The sequence below is a fragment of the Pleurodeles waltl genome, chromosome 1_1 (assembly GCF_031143425.1).
Source record: "Pleurodeles waltl isolate 20211129_DDA chromosome 1_1, aPleWal1.hap1.20221129, whole genome shotgun sequence".
Lineage (NCBI taxonomy): Eukaryota > Metazoa > Chordata > Amphibia > Caudata > Salamandridae > Pleurodeles > Pleurodeles waltl.
In genome coordinates this window covers 593,035,630-593,050,434 of record NC_090436.1, presented here as the reverse complement: position 1 = coordinate 593,050,434, position 14,805 = coordinate 593,035,630, and positions in this window count along the sequence as shown.

Genomic DNA, 14,805 nt, shown 5'->3' with positions numbered 1-14,805 from the left:
CTGCCACGTACGCAGTCATCACTGCCGGCGGATACAACCATTGGCCCGCGACCACCACTGACAACAACCTTAGTCTATGGCTCTCTCTGCTGCAGTTGCAACCACCTATGGCTATGATGACTTCCGCCGGCGGTCACGGGCGGTTCCTAATGTCCAGTGGAGTAGGTCAGGCAGCCGCCATTTTAGAGGCCTGATGTGGGATTTGGCTTTTAAAACTGTGTCACACCTCAGAAAAAGTTGTTTTGAGCACAAACACCTGCTTATCCTGACATGACATGTTGGTTCTACTACTCAAAACCCATTGTAACATGTTTCAGGACACAGATGGCAGTTCACAGTGGGGCACAGTCCAACTCCATCAAAGTTCATTTTTGCAGTAGGGACATTGAGTTACATTCTGAGTGCCACTTTTGATTCACAATTTTGATTAAGGTCCGGATACATGATGTGTACACATGTGTGGCAAAAAAAGGGGGTAACATGTCACCCTTGTGTCCTCAGCAGCTGAGATGTGTACTGTTTCCCATGTCTATCCCTTCTAAATTTTCTTTTTACATGTTATTCTTGACATGCATCATATATGTTGCTGTGGACATGATGACTACTGTCAGAACTCATTTCTTGTCATGTATCAATCAATCAATCAATCAATCAATCAGGGATTTGTAGAGCGCAGCTATTCACCCGTGAGGGTCTCAAGGCTCTGGGGAAGAAAAAGGGGAGTGATGAGGGTCAGTCGAAAAGCCAGGTCTTGAGGTCCTTCCTGAACTGAGACAGGGTGGGAGATTGGCTGAGGTGAATGGGGAGGGTGTTCCAGGTTTTGGTGGCATTGTGGGAGAAGGATCTTCCTCTGGCTGTGGTTTTCCAGATGCGGGGAACTTTGGTGAGGGCCTGATAGGCAGAGCGGAGTTGTCTGGCGGGAGTGTAGAAGGATAGACTGTGCTTGAGGTTGGCTGGTCTGGCGTCGTGTAGGACCTGGTAGGCATGGGTCAGGAGCTTAAAGGTGATTCTCTTGTTGATAGGCAGCCAGTGTAGGTCTCTTAGGAGGGTGGAGGTGTGGCTGTGTCATGGGACGTTCTTGATGAGATGGGCAGAGGCGTTCTGGATGCGTTGTAGCCTTTTCTGGGTCTTGGTGGTGGTTCTGGCATAGAGAGCATTGCCGTAGTCGAGGAAGCTGCTGACAAGGGCCTCAGTGACTGTCCTTCTGGCTTTGGTGGGTATCCACTTGAAGATGTTTCTAAGCATACGCAGGGTTTGGAAGCAACCCGATGAGTCTGCGCTTGGTCCATTGAGAGAGATGAGTCTAAGATGATGCCGAGGTTGTGGGCGTGGTCAGGGGGGGCGTTTCAGAGGGCAGAGGGCCACCAGGACTCGTTCCAGGTGGAGGGTGTGGAGCAGAGAATGAGGACTTCTGTGTACAAGTACTCAGGGGTAGGATGCGACAACCACCCGTCTATCATCCACTGCCAGACCTTCAGACCATGGAAGGAAGACACGTAATTCTCCTGTATCCTCTGAATTGGCAAACAATATTGGACTTATGTCCACAGTTGAAACCAGATCTGATCCAAGCCATTTGTTATCCAACCAGCATACAACCTATTGTACGTCAGGTAAGTGTTGCACTTCCTACCCACATGATCCTTCCAACATACAGTGGCTAAAACTGGTGGCATGTCCCAACCTATACTCAGTGTGGTGTTGAAGGATATCCTCTCAGCAATGTTGAAGCAAATTGACAGCTATATCCAGTTTCCCCAACATGAGGATTTAGCCAATGTGAAGGCTGACTTTTATGGTTTTTCATGCATCCCACTAGTGGTGGGGGCTATTGATGGTACACATGTTGGCTTGGTCCCACTGAATGGCAATGAACAAGTATACAGTAACAGAAAGAACTTCCATACCATCAACATGGCATGTTTGGCAGACCTATACATTTCACAGGTCTGTGTCCATTTTTCGGGTTCAGACCACGATGCCTTCATAATGTGAAACAGCTGATGTCACCATCCCCCAGCTGATGCACGACGGTACCCAGAGAGGTCCTTGCTGGTTAGTAAGTAACATCTGTTCTGTTTGTGTGTGTGCAATGTCTGGTGCGACAATTCTGATAAGAGGGATTCATATTTGCACATATGCCGCATTCCTTAACAGAAGACTCTACATATCCAAACAGTCCTTGGTTGTTGACGCCAAGACGGAATCCTACTACGCCAGGGGAAGTCCGCTTCAAAGAGGCCATGTAAGAACAAGGCGGTTAGTGGAGCGGGCTTCTGGGCTCCTGAAGGCCAGATTTAGCTGTATGGACCGGACTGGAGTAACCATCCTCTACTCACCCGGAAAAGCATGTCAGATCACTGTGGCATGCTGCATGCTCCACAACATTGTCCTGCGGAGAAATATCCCATACATCCCAGAGAAGGGGCAGCCTGCAGTGCCACCATAATGCCAAGTGAGGCTGACAGTGGTGAAGAGGAAGGAGCTGACTTGTGAGAGGATCTCATCAACAACTACTTTTCTTGAGTATAAGTATGTCATGTGATGTAATGACTGTTATTGTATGAAGAACTGTAGTTGTCAGAATGTGTGGAGTAGAGTGGTTTGGCAAAACATTGGGTAGCTAATGCTCTGCATTACTCAGCAAAGGGTGCTTGAAGATTTAGCCTTTGCCATATCCCCACCTTAATATAGCTGCTTTGTTTATTTCAGTCTCATTGCAATGTGACCACATTTCCAGATGCTTGCTATGTGATTTGTGTAATAGGTATGTTTTCAAATCTATACTCCTTGTTTTGCCTTTGTAAAGGTACCTTCTCCAGGACATCCTCAAGTGGACATTTCAGAGTTGTGACATTGGCAGGTATCTGATGCTGTTCTGACATAGGAAGTGGACATGGATTGTTCCAGATAATGCAGGTCACATATTTTGGGTGTATGGGACCTGTGTCAAGGCAGCTTGAATAGTGTTTGGGTGAAAGGTCTGAAATGCACAATATAATTGTTTTTTTGTGCTGTGTTGGGATGATTGCATCATGTGTGATTATGTCGGCATGAAATGTGTTGTCATCAAGTGCAAGCCAAGCAGTCACCCTTCACATAGGCTAAACACTCTTCTTGTATGACCTGTATGTAGCTGTAGATATGGTTCATCATTGCAGGCCACAGTGCATGTGCTACAACACTGACATATGTTTGTGTCACCCCACCAGATGAACGGTCATTGGAATATGATGGACTTATAATCAGGGACTGTTTTACTGCCCTCTGTCTGTATCTTGGTTTATGTGATGTTGGATTGCTTGGTTTTGGTATGTGATAAGGCTCAAGCTGGTGACACCATTCACTTCTCTGTTTACAGGACAATGTCTGACAAGGCCCTTCCTTCTGTGTTCTGTGGGACTGTACCTCCATATATATACCTTGACACAATATGAGTCAGCCATTCTTGGCTATGACAGGCCAGACATAGGGACAGCCTATGTGCTGTACAGTGAAATATAATGGCCCTCATTACAACACGGTAAATGCCACCTAATGCCATGCTGACGGCTGCCAAATACCGTGACCGCGGCAGAATACCGCTACGGGTATTGTGACCCACACAGAGAAATCCGCCACTATACAGACACCCACACAAGTCCGCCAGCCCAAAGGTCAGTGATAAACTAGCGGTATCAAAACCCACACCGTTATGCCAACAGAAATACGCCCACAGCATCATGACCCACGAATCACCGCAGCGGACATTCAACCTCAGTAAACCATTGGTGGTACACACTGCCGCGCTCAAAATACACACACACTAACAAAACTGCACCACATTGGACAATTCAAACTACACACACCTGACACACATACACACACCACACCCACACACCCAATTTAATATAAAACACACACCCACAATACCCACAACCCCTTACAATGAAAAAATATATTGCCAACAGAGAGACAAGCCAGGAGCACCCACTGAATCTGAACCACATATCACCATCACCCATACACCATCCACGCACCTCACAGCACACACCCCAACACATCACCCCACACACCCTCACACATACTATTCACACTACACCCATGGCACCACAAAGACACCCCAGGTTCTCAGAGGAGGAGCTAAGGGTCATGGTGGATGAAATCATCCGGGTAGAGCCACAGCTATTCAGTTCACAGGTGCAGCAGACGTCTATTGCTAGAAAGATGGAGCTATGGCGAAGAGTCATGGACAGGGTCAACGCCGTGGGACAGCACCCCAGAACAAGGGATGATATCAGGAAGAGGTGGAATGACCTATGGGGGAAGGTGTGTTCCGTGGTTGCAAGACACCAGGTAGCTGTGCAGAGGACTGGCTGTGGACCAGCACCTCCTCCCCCACAACTAACAACATGGGAGGAGCAAGTTTTAGCGATCATGCTCCGGAGGGCCTCGCAGGAGTAGCAGGAGGACTGGTCTATGGTAAGTCAAATCTTTAGTATTATATCCCCCACCCTACCTGCATGCCATCACAAACTCCTACCCCTACCCTCACCCCCATCACTCCACCACCTCACATATACCCCACTATCACAAACCACCCATCCCAATACCAAGCCCTGCATGCAACACCAATGCATGGACACCCATCACAGACCTGCATGGACACCCATCACCGCAGCATGCACACTAGTGACAATCACTTAGCCAAACCAAGCACAACTTACACAAGCCAAAGCTGGCCTTGCTAATACCAACCATAGAGGGAAACATATCCATGCACAAGATGGCACACGCAGATACAATAACACTGCATTTACATCCCCACAGGACCCCCACTCAACGTCACCGGAGAGGAGGTGCCACCAAAATCCACTCCCCCCCAGAAGAGGCTCACAGTGATGACAGCAGCTCTGCACGCCTTGATCATGATGACCAACCTGGCCCATCAGGGACCTCTGGACAGTCGGTTACCCTGCCACAGTCCCAACCCACCACAGAGTCTCCCCCCTCAGGAAACACCATCACAGCACCCACCCAGCGGGCCCATACCTCTGTTCCCAGGACACGTCAATCATCAGTGTGTCCACCACTACAGGGACCCCAGGCAACCCCACAAACCCAAGACAATCAGAGACCTGGGGTCATTGGGCACATGGTTCACGGGACAGAGACACAGGACAAGAGGGAAGCTGGGAGGACTGCTGTGCGACAGGAGGAGGACAGGCACAGGGAACCCACTCTCCACGAGGCAGTTGCAGGTATCCTGGGAGCATACCACCATTCCGAGGAGACCATGGGCCAGATACCGTACAAGTTGCAGAAGACCCAGCGGCTGCAGGATGGACAGTACCTGGGGAGGACCTGAAAGACATCCACACCACCCTGGTCACCATTGCAGGGGTTCTGCCAGACATGGCCAATACCATGAGGGAGGCAGTGGCACACCAACAGGCCCCTGATGCTAGCCACACCGAAGAACAGCCCTCCACCTCCGCCGGCACTAGTGGACAGGAGGCCCCGCCATAGGACCAACAGGCCACCAGCACCCCACCCCCTGCAGAAGGAGAACCACCCGGCAAATGGTCCCTGCGATCCATGCTAAAACCAGAGAACATTGCCAAGACCCCTGCCAGGAAATAAGACTCTCCTGATTGTCACCCTTCTGTCCCACTTTGTTACCCTGTCCACCTTGAACTGCCATTGCTCCACTTCCTATGCCCCCTTGGACAATGCACCTGTGATACAAATAGACTGAACTCTACCCTGGACTTTCCTCCGTCAGCAATCCAGACCATTGCAATACCCCCTCCACTTATTAGCACATAAATAAACACCGTTTGAACAAATACAAGTATGGAGTCTGTGGATTATATGACAAGCGTTAGTTTCACAAATTGTAAACATTGCATTTCTAATCTACTGTAATATTAACATAGGTACAACCTGAAGTGAGCAGCAGTAAACACACCAGGAGCCAGAGTGGGGCACAGAGATCTGAAAATAGAGATGCCAAAGGGTAGAGTAAGTGACCATAGACATAGGGAAATCAGGCTGCCATGTTCAATGTCAAACACAAAACTGCAATGGAAGGTGAAGTTACAGTGTCTTACCTGTGTGTCACTGGAAGTACTGCTGAATGAGTGTACTTCTGTTGTCCACATCTTCTTCCTCTGCCTCCTCTTCGTCACTGTCCACAGGCTCCACCGCTGCCACAAGACCATCTCCAGGCTCATCCTCTTGCAGAAAAGGCACCTGGCATCTGATGGCCAGGTTGTGCAACATGCAACATGCAACGATGATCTGGCACACCTTCTTGGGTGAGTAGTACAGGGATCCATCTGTCAGATGGAGGCACCGGAATCTGGCCTTAGGAGGCCAAATGTTCTCTCAATTATCCTCCTTGTTTGCCCCTGTGCCTCATTGTAACTGTCCTCTGCCCTTGTCCTGACATTCTGCACTGGGGTCAGTAGCCATGAGAGGTTGGGGTAACCAGAGTCACCTGTAAATATCGAAGGGTACCTGTTAGCCACACACTCACCCTTAGGGCCAAACCCACTCCCATATATCTACATCAACTGGGTGGGGACCATGGGCTCACCTATTAGCCACACCCGGTGCCTCTGGAGTTGAGACATCACATATGGAATGCTGTTATTCCTCAAGAGAAAGGCATCATGCACAGAGCCAGGATACTTGGCATTCACATGGGAGATGTACTGGTCCCCCAAACATACCATCTGCACATTCAGAGAGTGAAAGCTTTTTCTATTCCTGAACACTTTTTCATTTCTCTAGGGGGGGGTGGATGCAAATGCTATATGTGTACCATCAGTGGCACCAATGATGTTGGGGATATGTCCCAGGGCATAAAAGTCAGCCTTCACTGTGGCCAAATCGTCCACCTGGGGAAATATGATGTAGCTGCGCATGTGTTTCATCTGGGCAGACAACAGTCTGGTCAGCACATTGGAGAACATTGGCTGAGACATCCCTGATGCCATGGCCACAGTTGCTTGGAAGGAACCACTTGCCAGGAAATGGACCACTGACAGGACCTGCACTAGAGGGGGGATACCTGTGGGCTGGCGGATCGCTGAAATCAGGTCTGGCTCCAATTTGGCACACAGTTCTTGGATTGTGGCTCTATCAAGTCTGTAGGTCAGGATAATGTGCCTGTCCTCCATTGTCCCAAGGTCCACCAGGGGTCTGTACACAGGGGAATGTCTCCATCTCCTATTAATCCTCAGCGGTTGAACTCTAGGGTGAAAGACGGTTAGCAGAGGGTCATATTCACACATATGTGAAAGTAAAAATGCATTTCTGCCTTTACAGAAACAGTATGTGAATTCGAGAGTCAGTTGATGTGCCAATGTCTGCTGTGATGCAGTTAGGTGCCATGGCCTGTGCCCCCCTGAAATGGCGACTGCTTGACCTGTGAGGAAAAAAAAGTGGAAATGAGGTAATTCTGCTGGCATTGTGCGCCTTTGCGGTCGACAGTCAGCGACTGCCGCGCAACTTCGCTTTGGTTATCATTGGGCCCCATTGGGTTCCAGGAGCCAATGGTGATGTATGCCAGCAGTGACGGTATGAAGCACTGTGGACGTGACCATCATTTTCAATCTGTTCACTCACTTGCTACCTGACCTTCAACAGGAGAGGACCTACACTGCAAGTGCTGCTGTGACTTGTGTCTGGAAGTGACAATGGCTCAAGTGTCTGGGGAAAGGGCCCCCACCTTCACTTCGGAGGAGTCGCAGAGACTTGTGGATGGGGTCCTACCCCAAGACACTTTACTCTATGGTCCTCCAGACAAACAGGTAAATACACTGTGAGAATGATACGTGGGCCATGAATGTATGGATTGCTGTGTGTGTAAGCCTTGTGTAGGGGGGCCGAGGGGTCCTAGGCAGAGTGCTGCATGTCTGGTGGTCAATGTCTGTGCGTAAGGGGATGGGAGGGATATTCTGGGCCATGAGTGTAATAGTCCGGACGGTATGAGTAATCCCTTCTTTCTATGCATATTTTCCTGCAGGTCAGCGCCCATCAAGAAAAGGGTATTTGGCGTGCCATCGCCAAGGAGGTGCAGACCCTGGGGGTCTTTGACAGGCGGACCACCCACTGCCGCAAACGGTGGGAGGTCCTGCGCCGCTGGGCATGGAAGAAGGTACCCTGACCCCCTGATGCTCTGCATCCTGGCGGTGGCTTATCCAGAGTTAGATGGGTGCTTCAAGGCATCACAACAGCCACAAGGGAGTGAGTACAGATTCAGAATAATGACTGTGTGCGCGCTAAGGTTTTACCTGGGTGGGGGATGTGGGCTGTGGGTGCCCCTAGGCAAGGGCGGACTGGCAGGGTAGGTCCCTTATTGGGCAGGCTCTGAAGCACTCCAACCCCAATAGTGGTAGTGGGCATCTACTACCGGGCAGGGACCTGTTGGTTTCAGGTGTGCAGCTAATGGCGTTAGGCAATGTACCCTATGGGCTGGTGACTAGCTTTGTAACTGGTAGTGCATGGCCTAGTGCATAGGGCCAATCCCTGTGTGTTGTGTACACCAACGGTAGTGTTTTTGCTGGCATTGACCAAGTGTATCCTCTGTCTCCTTGTGTGCATTAGCATCATCTGGCGGAGGAGCAGAGGCACCGGCAACGTAGGGAGCTGCATCCCACATGGGCCTGGAGGCCGAATCCACCAACGGTGAGGCACCAGTGGGACGGTGGGCAAGGGGAGCACCACGACGGAGACAGGAGGGGACACCACCGACAGCGACTCCTCCTCTGATGGAAGCTCCCTTGCGGTGGCGGACACCTCTGTGCCCACCCCAACAACAGGTACAGCCGCCACCCCCATGCCAGCATCGCCCTCCCAGGAGCCCCTCAGCATGTTTCCCGTGCTCACTCACCCAGGAGGGTGGGCATCTCCTTCGCCCAAGGCACCTCAGGCCCTGCCCCAGTCAGCCCTGCTGCCCTCAGTGAGGAGGCTATTGACCTCCTGAGATCCCTCTCTGTTGGGCAGTCAACCATACTGAATGCCATCCAGGGTGTCGAAAGGCATTTGCACCAAACAAATGCATATCTGGAGGGCATTCACTTTGGCGTGGTGGCCGAACAGAGAGCATTCCAGGCTCTGGCCTCTGCACTGATGGCAGCCATTGTCCCTGTCTCCAGTCTCCCCCCTCCAACTTCCTCTACCCAGTCCCAACCTATCCCAAGCACACCTTCAGACCATCATGCACCCAAATCAATACACAGAAGTGGCTCAGACAAACACAAGCACCACACTTCATCTCACAGGCACTCACACAAACACAATCCCCATGCAGACATACCAACATCCACTGCCTCCACTGTGTCCCCCTCATCCTCGTCATCCACCTCCCTCCCAGTAGCATCTCCACTCACACCTGCATGCACTACATCCTCATCCACTACCTCCATCACACCCCTCACTGGCAGTCACCACCCCCACATCCATGCACACGTCCCTTGTGTCCTCTCCCACTGTGTCTGTGACCCCTCCTCCCAAACTACACAAAAGCAAGCACACACCCACCCAACAGCTAATGGCGTTAGGCAATGTACCCTATGGGCTGGTGACTAGCTTTGTAACTGGTAGTGCATGGCCTAGTGCATAGGGCCAATCCCTGTGTGTTGTGTACACCAACGGTAGTGTTTTTGCTGGCATTGACCAAGTGTATCCTCTGTCTCCTTGTGTGCATTAGCATCATCTGGCGGAGGAGCAGAGGCACCGGCAACGTAGGGAGCTGCATCCCACATGGGCCTGGAGGCCGAATCCACCAACGGTGAGGCACCAGTGGGACGGTGGGCAAGGGGAGCACCACGACGGAGACAGGAGGGGACACCACCGACAGCGACTCCTCCTCTGATGGAAGCTCCCTTGCGGTGGCGGACACCTCTGTGCCCACCCCAACAACAGGTACAGCCGCCACCCCCATGCCAGCATCGCCCTCCCAGGAGCCCCTCAGCATGTTTCCCGTGCTCACTCACCCAGGAGGGTGGGCATCTCCTTCGCCCAAGGCACCTCAGGCCCTGCCCCAGTCAGCCCTGCTGCCCTCAGTGAGGAGGCTATTGACCTCCTGAGATCCCTCTCTGTTGGGCAGTCAACCATACTGAATGCCATCCAGGGTGTCGAAAGGCATTTGCACCAAACAAATGCATATCTGGAGGGCATTCACTTTGGCGTGGTGGCCGAACAGAGAGCATTCCAGGCTCTGGCCTCTGCACTGATGGCAGCCATTGTCCCTGTCTCCAGCCTCCCCCCTCCAACTTCCTCTACCCAGTCCAAACCTATCCCAAGCACACCTTCAGACCATCATGCACCCAAATCAATACACAGAAGTGGCTCAGACAAACACAAGCACCACACTTCATCTCACAGGCACTCACACAAACACAATCCCCATGCAGACATACCAACATCCACTGCCTCCACTGTGTCCCCCTCATCCTCGTCATCCACCTCCCTCCCAGTAGCATCTCCACTCACACCTGCATGCACTACATCCTCATCCACTACCTCCATCACACCCCTCACTGGCAGTCACCACCCCCACATCCATGCACACGTCCCTTGTGTCCTCTCCCACTGTGTCTGTGACTCCTCCTCCCAAACTACACAAAAGCAAGCACACACCCACCCAACAGCTATCCACCTCACAACAGCATCCAGCTCATGAACCTGCAACCAAACACAGCAGACTGTCACCTCCTACACCCACTCCCTCTTCCTCCACTCCCAAACCTTCACCCTCTTCCCACCCCAGTGTCCCTAAAAAGCTTTTCCTCACCACCCTTGACCTATTCCCTACCCCTCCCCCCGTACTTCACCCCGGGCCAGGGTCGCCGGAACCCAACCCATCCCAGCCCAGCACCTCAGCCATCTAGTCCACGGCCGCTGTGGTTTCTGCAGCTGTGAGGGGCTCCAAGGAGGTACCCGTCAGCCCAGCCAGTGGGCCACCAACACCTGCCAAGGCCAAGAAGGTTCCGCCACCTGGCAAGGGCAAGAAGGGGACAGCAACCAGCAAGAGGAAGGAGGCACAACCAGCCAGCAAGGCCAAGTCAAAGACTCCAGCTGGCAGAAGCAAGGAGGAACCACCATCTGCCAAGGGCAGGAAGGGGCACAGAACACCAGCCATGGCACTTCAGCCATCCGAGGGTGCAGGTGAAGGCCTGGAGGCTACAACCACAACTGCCAGCACCGCCACCTGCACCGCGGCCAACACCGACAACTGCACCACGGCCAGCACCGCCACCTGCACCACGGGCAGCACCGCAATCTGCCCCGCTGCAAGCAGCACCACTGCCAGCAGCAGCAGCCCCAGTAGGCACCCATCTGAGGCTGCAGATGAAGGCCTGGAGGCTACCACCACAACCGCTAGCACCACCACCTGCACTGCGGCCAGCACCGCCACCTGCACCGCGGCCAGCACTGCCACCTGCCCCGCCGCAAGCAGCACCACTGCCAGCAGCAGCAGACCCAGTGGGCAGCCGTCTGAGGCTGCAGGTGAAGGCCTGGAGGCTACCGCCACCACTGCCAGCACCGCCACCTGCAGTGCAACTGCGATTCACTAAGCAGCCGTCACCTCCAGAGAACAGTATGTAGTGGTGACTACATGGGCTGCAGTGCGTCCTGGCCCCCGCAAAAGCTGTCGTTGTGACACCCAGGTGAGAGACTGTGACCTTGCACTCCAAAACATCGGCATCACAGGGCGCCATGCCCCCTCCAGAACCAGTGGAAGAAGGCATCCACTCAGCCCCTCCTTGCCAGGATGAAGCACACTGGGCACAAGGCCCCCTCCAGAACCAGTGGAAGAAGGCATCCACTCAGCCCGTCCTTGCCAGGATGAAGCACACTGGGCACAAGGCCCCCTCCAGAACCAGTGGAAGATGCCATCCACTCAGCCCCTCCTTGCCAGGATGAAGCACACGTAGCACAATGCCCCGTCCAGAACCAGTGGAAGAAGGCATGCACTCAGCCCCTCCTTGCCAGGATGAAGCACACTGGGCACAAGGCCCCCTCCAGAACCAGTGGGCAAACCACTGATTAGAGAGACTGTGGCTTTGCACTCCTCAGGACCAAGCAGTGGGCAAACCACCCTCTTGAGAGACTGTGGCTGTGCACTCCCCAGGACCAAGCAGTGGGCAAACCACCAACTTGAGAGACTGTGGCTTTGCAATCCCCAGGACCAAGCAGTGGGCAAACCACCCACTTGAGAGACTGTGGCCTTGCACTCCCTAGGACCAAGCAGTGGACAAACCACCCACTTGAGAGACTGTGACCTTGCACTCCCCAGGACCAAGCAGTAGAAAACCACGCACTTGAGAGAGTGTGGCCTTGTACTCCCCAGGACCAAGCAGTAGGCAAACCACCCCTTGAGAGACTATGGCCTTGCACTCCCCAGGACCAAGCAGTGGGCATGGAGCCCCCTCCAGGAGCAGTGGTGTTGTACCATCTTCCGGCTGAGGTGCCCCCCATTCCCTGTCCCCCTGAGGTGCCTGTGTATTTTCGACCTGATGCCCCTACAGTGTTCTCTCTGTATTGAGGCAGGAGTCAAGTGTGGGCTTTGCCTACGTGTTTTGGCCCAGTGGGCGCAGACAATTTTTGAGTAGGCATTGTCCCGCCTTTTGTATATATTGTACATACTGTTTTTGCTTTATGAACGTATTTCTAAGTATTACTAATAGTACACTCATTTGACTCCATTCCTTTTGTCCTCGCGTTATTCCTCAGGGTTACGGGGTGTATATTTAATGTTGTTGCATGTGTTTGTGTGTATGGTGTTGTGAGTGAGGGTGGGGGTGTTGCGTGTTGCATTTTGCGTGTGTGTGTGTCACTCTCTTTTTCTTTCCCCCTCCCTTGTGTGCTAGGTGCAGTGCTCACCGTGGTCGTCGTCGCCGGCCTTCATGCTCCTGGTGTATGAGAAGATTCACCAGCATGGGGAAAACCTGCAGCTCGGGCTCCATGGTGTCCTGGTTCTTCCTTGAGTGTCGAGAGGTGAGTCGTTTCCCTTCAGAGTACTGTTTCTGCTGTGCTTTTGATGGCATTGGTACCGCCCCGGAAAAGCTGGTGGATCGGCGGGTTGTAATAGAGTGGGTGGTACATTGTCTTCCGCCTGGCAGTTGGCGGTTACTGCCCCGGTGTTTGCTGCTACCGCCGTGGCGGTCGGAGTGTTAAAGTGGCTGTATGTGTTGGCAGTTTCCGCCGTGGTCATGAATCAATTTCTTTACCGCTGGCCTGTTGGCGGTGTTACCGCTGCTTTAACACCAACTGCCAGGGTTGTAATGAGGGCCAATGTTTGGTGTGACCAGACATTTGTACCAATGTGTTTGTGTGTGTTGGTTGTAATTCTTAGCAGGACATTGTACCTGTTACACATCCCTCCTTGCACTAGTTTATTGTGTCTTCATCATTTGCTTCACATTGTCTAACATCTATGCATACCAACAATTGAAACAGAAGCAACCAGACACAAACTTTGTGATATGTGGTATATATTGTGAAATTGTGCATAGAATTAAACTATGGGGCATGACGGTACAGAAAAGCGAAGGGTTTATTTATGGTGGATGAAATCATTGTAGTAGATGCCACAGCATTGGAAGTCCAAAGTCCAGTGTACTACTCCCATAGGAAATGGAAGGTAGTTGAAGAACAGTCAACAGAGTGAATAAGTCGCACACAAAGGAGTTCTTTCAGGAAGTAGTCACTTTCTGGCAGTGGACGGTGTCTGGCCATCTGCACCTCCTTGATTCTTAGCTGTATGCCCCCCCTTGCATGGAGGGGAGCTGCTGCTACAGAGTCAGGGGTGTCTGAAGTGCCTTCTTCCCCTGACAGGGCCTCCCTTCCAGTGGCTGGCACAGATGAGGAAGGGCCTGGTGTTGCTGTGCCAGAGGAAGGGGTAGAGTGTTGCTGATAATACCTGATCAGGGTGCTGCTAATGTCCTTCAGCACCGCTGTTAGGGAGGATAGTTTGGTATTAGTAGCCTCCCACTGTTGAAGCATATCCCTATGGATGTCCCTCTGCAGCTGCTTCAGCTCCTGTTTTTTCAGAAAGTATCAGGCGCATAATGCCTAGGGACTCTGATAGACCATCAAGACCTGGATGATGGTGTCCTGGCCAGGAGCATCCCAGTTGCCTCACCCTAATGACCCACAACATCCCTCCCATGCACCCTACCCCTATGGGTCTGAGCCTGTGCCACAGGGTGCCCCCTACTACTGGTTCCAGGACCATTGTTGTCCAAGGTGTTGTGCTGTGACTCAAGATGCTGAACTGGGGGTGGGCACGATATGATTGCCACTGTCCTAAGGACACAGATTGGGGGAGAAAATGGCTGCTTGTAAGGTCAAGGCAGCCAGGCTGGGAGATGCTAATGTGGCCACAGTGAGACTCACCGTAGGGGTCTGACCAGGTTGTCGAGATATGCCTGAACTGTCCTCCACGTCCAGAAGTGTCATCATCACTGAGGGCTTCATCCATGGAGGTAGTGACAGTCTCTTCTGTGGCCTCTGTGTGACTAGTGGTATCTCAACCTATTGATGTGAACGATATATTGTTACTGGTTGTACTGTAACATCTACCTAAAAAAGTTTACAGTGTAATTTTGCAAAGCCAGTGTACATAGTTGATGTGCAGGTTATCCTATTTTGACAGGCACCCATGCTTTTGGTTGACCTGACATTTGTAAAGCACAACAATTCCATTTGAGTCAAGCAGCTGCTGAATTTAGCAGTTCATTAGCACTTGAGAGGATGGGCAGAAAAAAAAATCTTGCCACCAGTGCAGAGAAAACAGTGGCTGGGCAA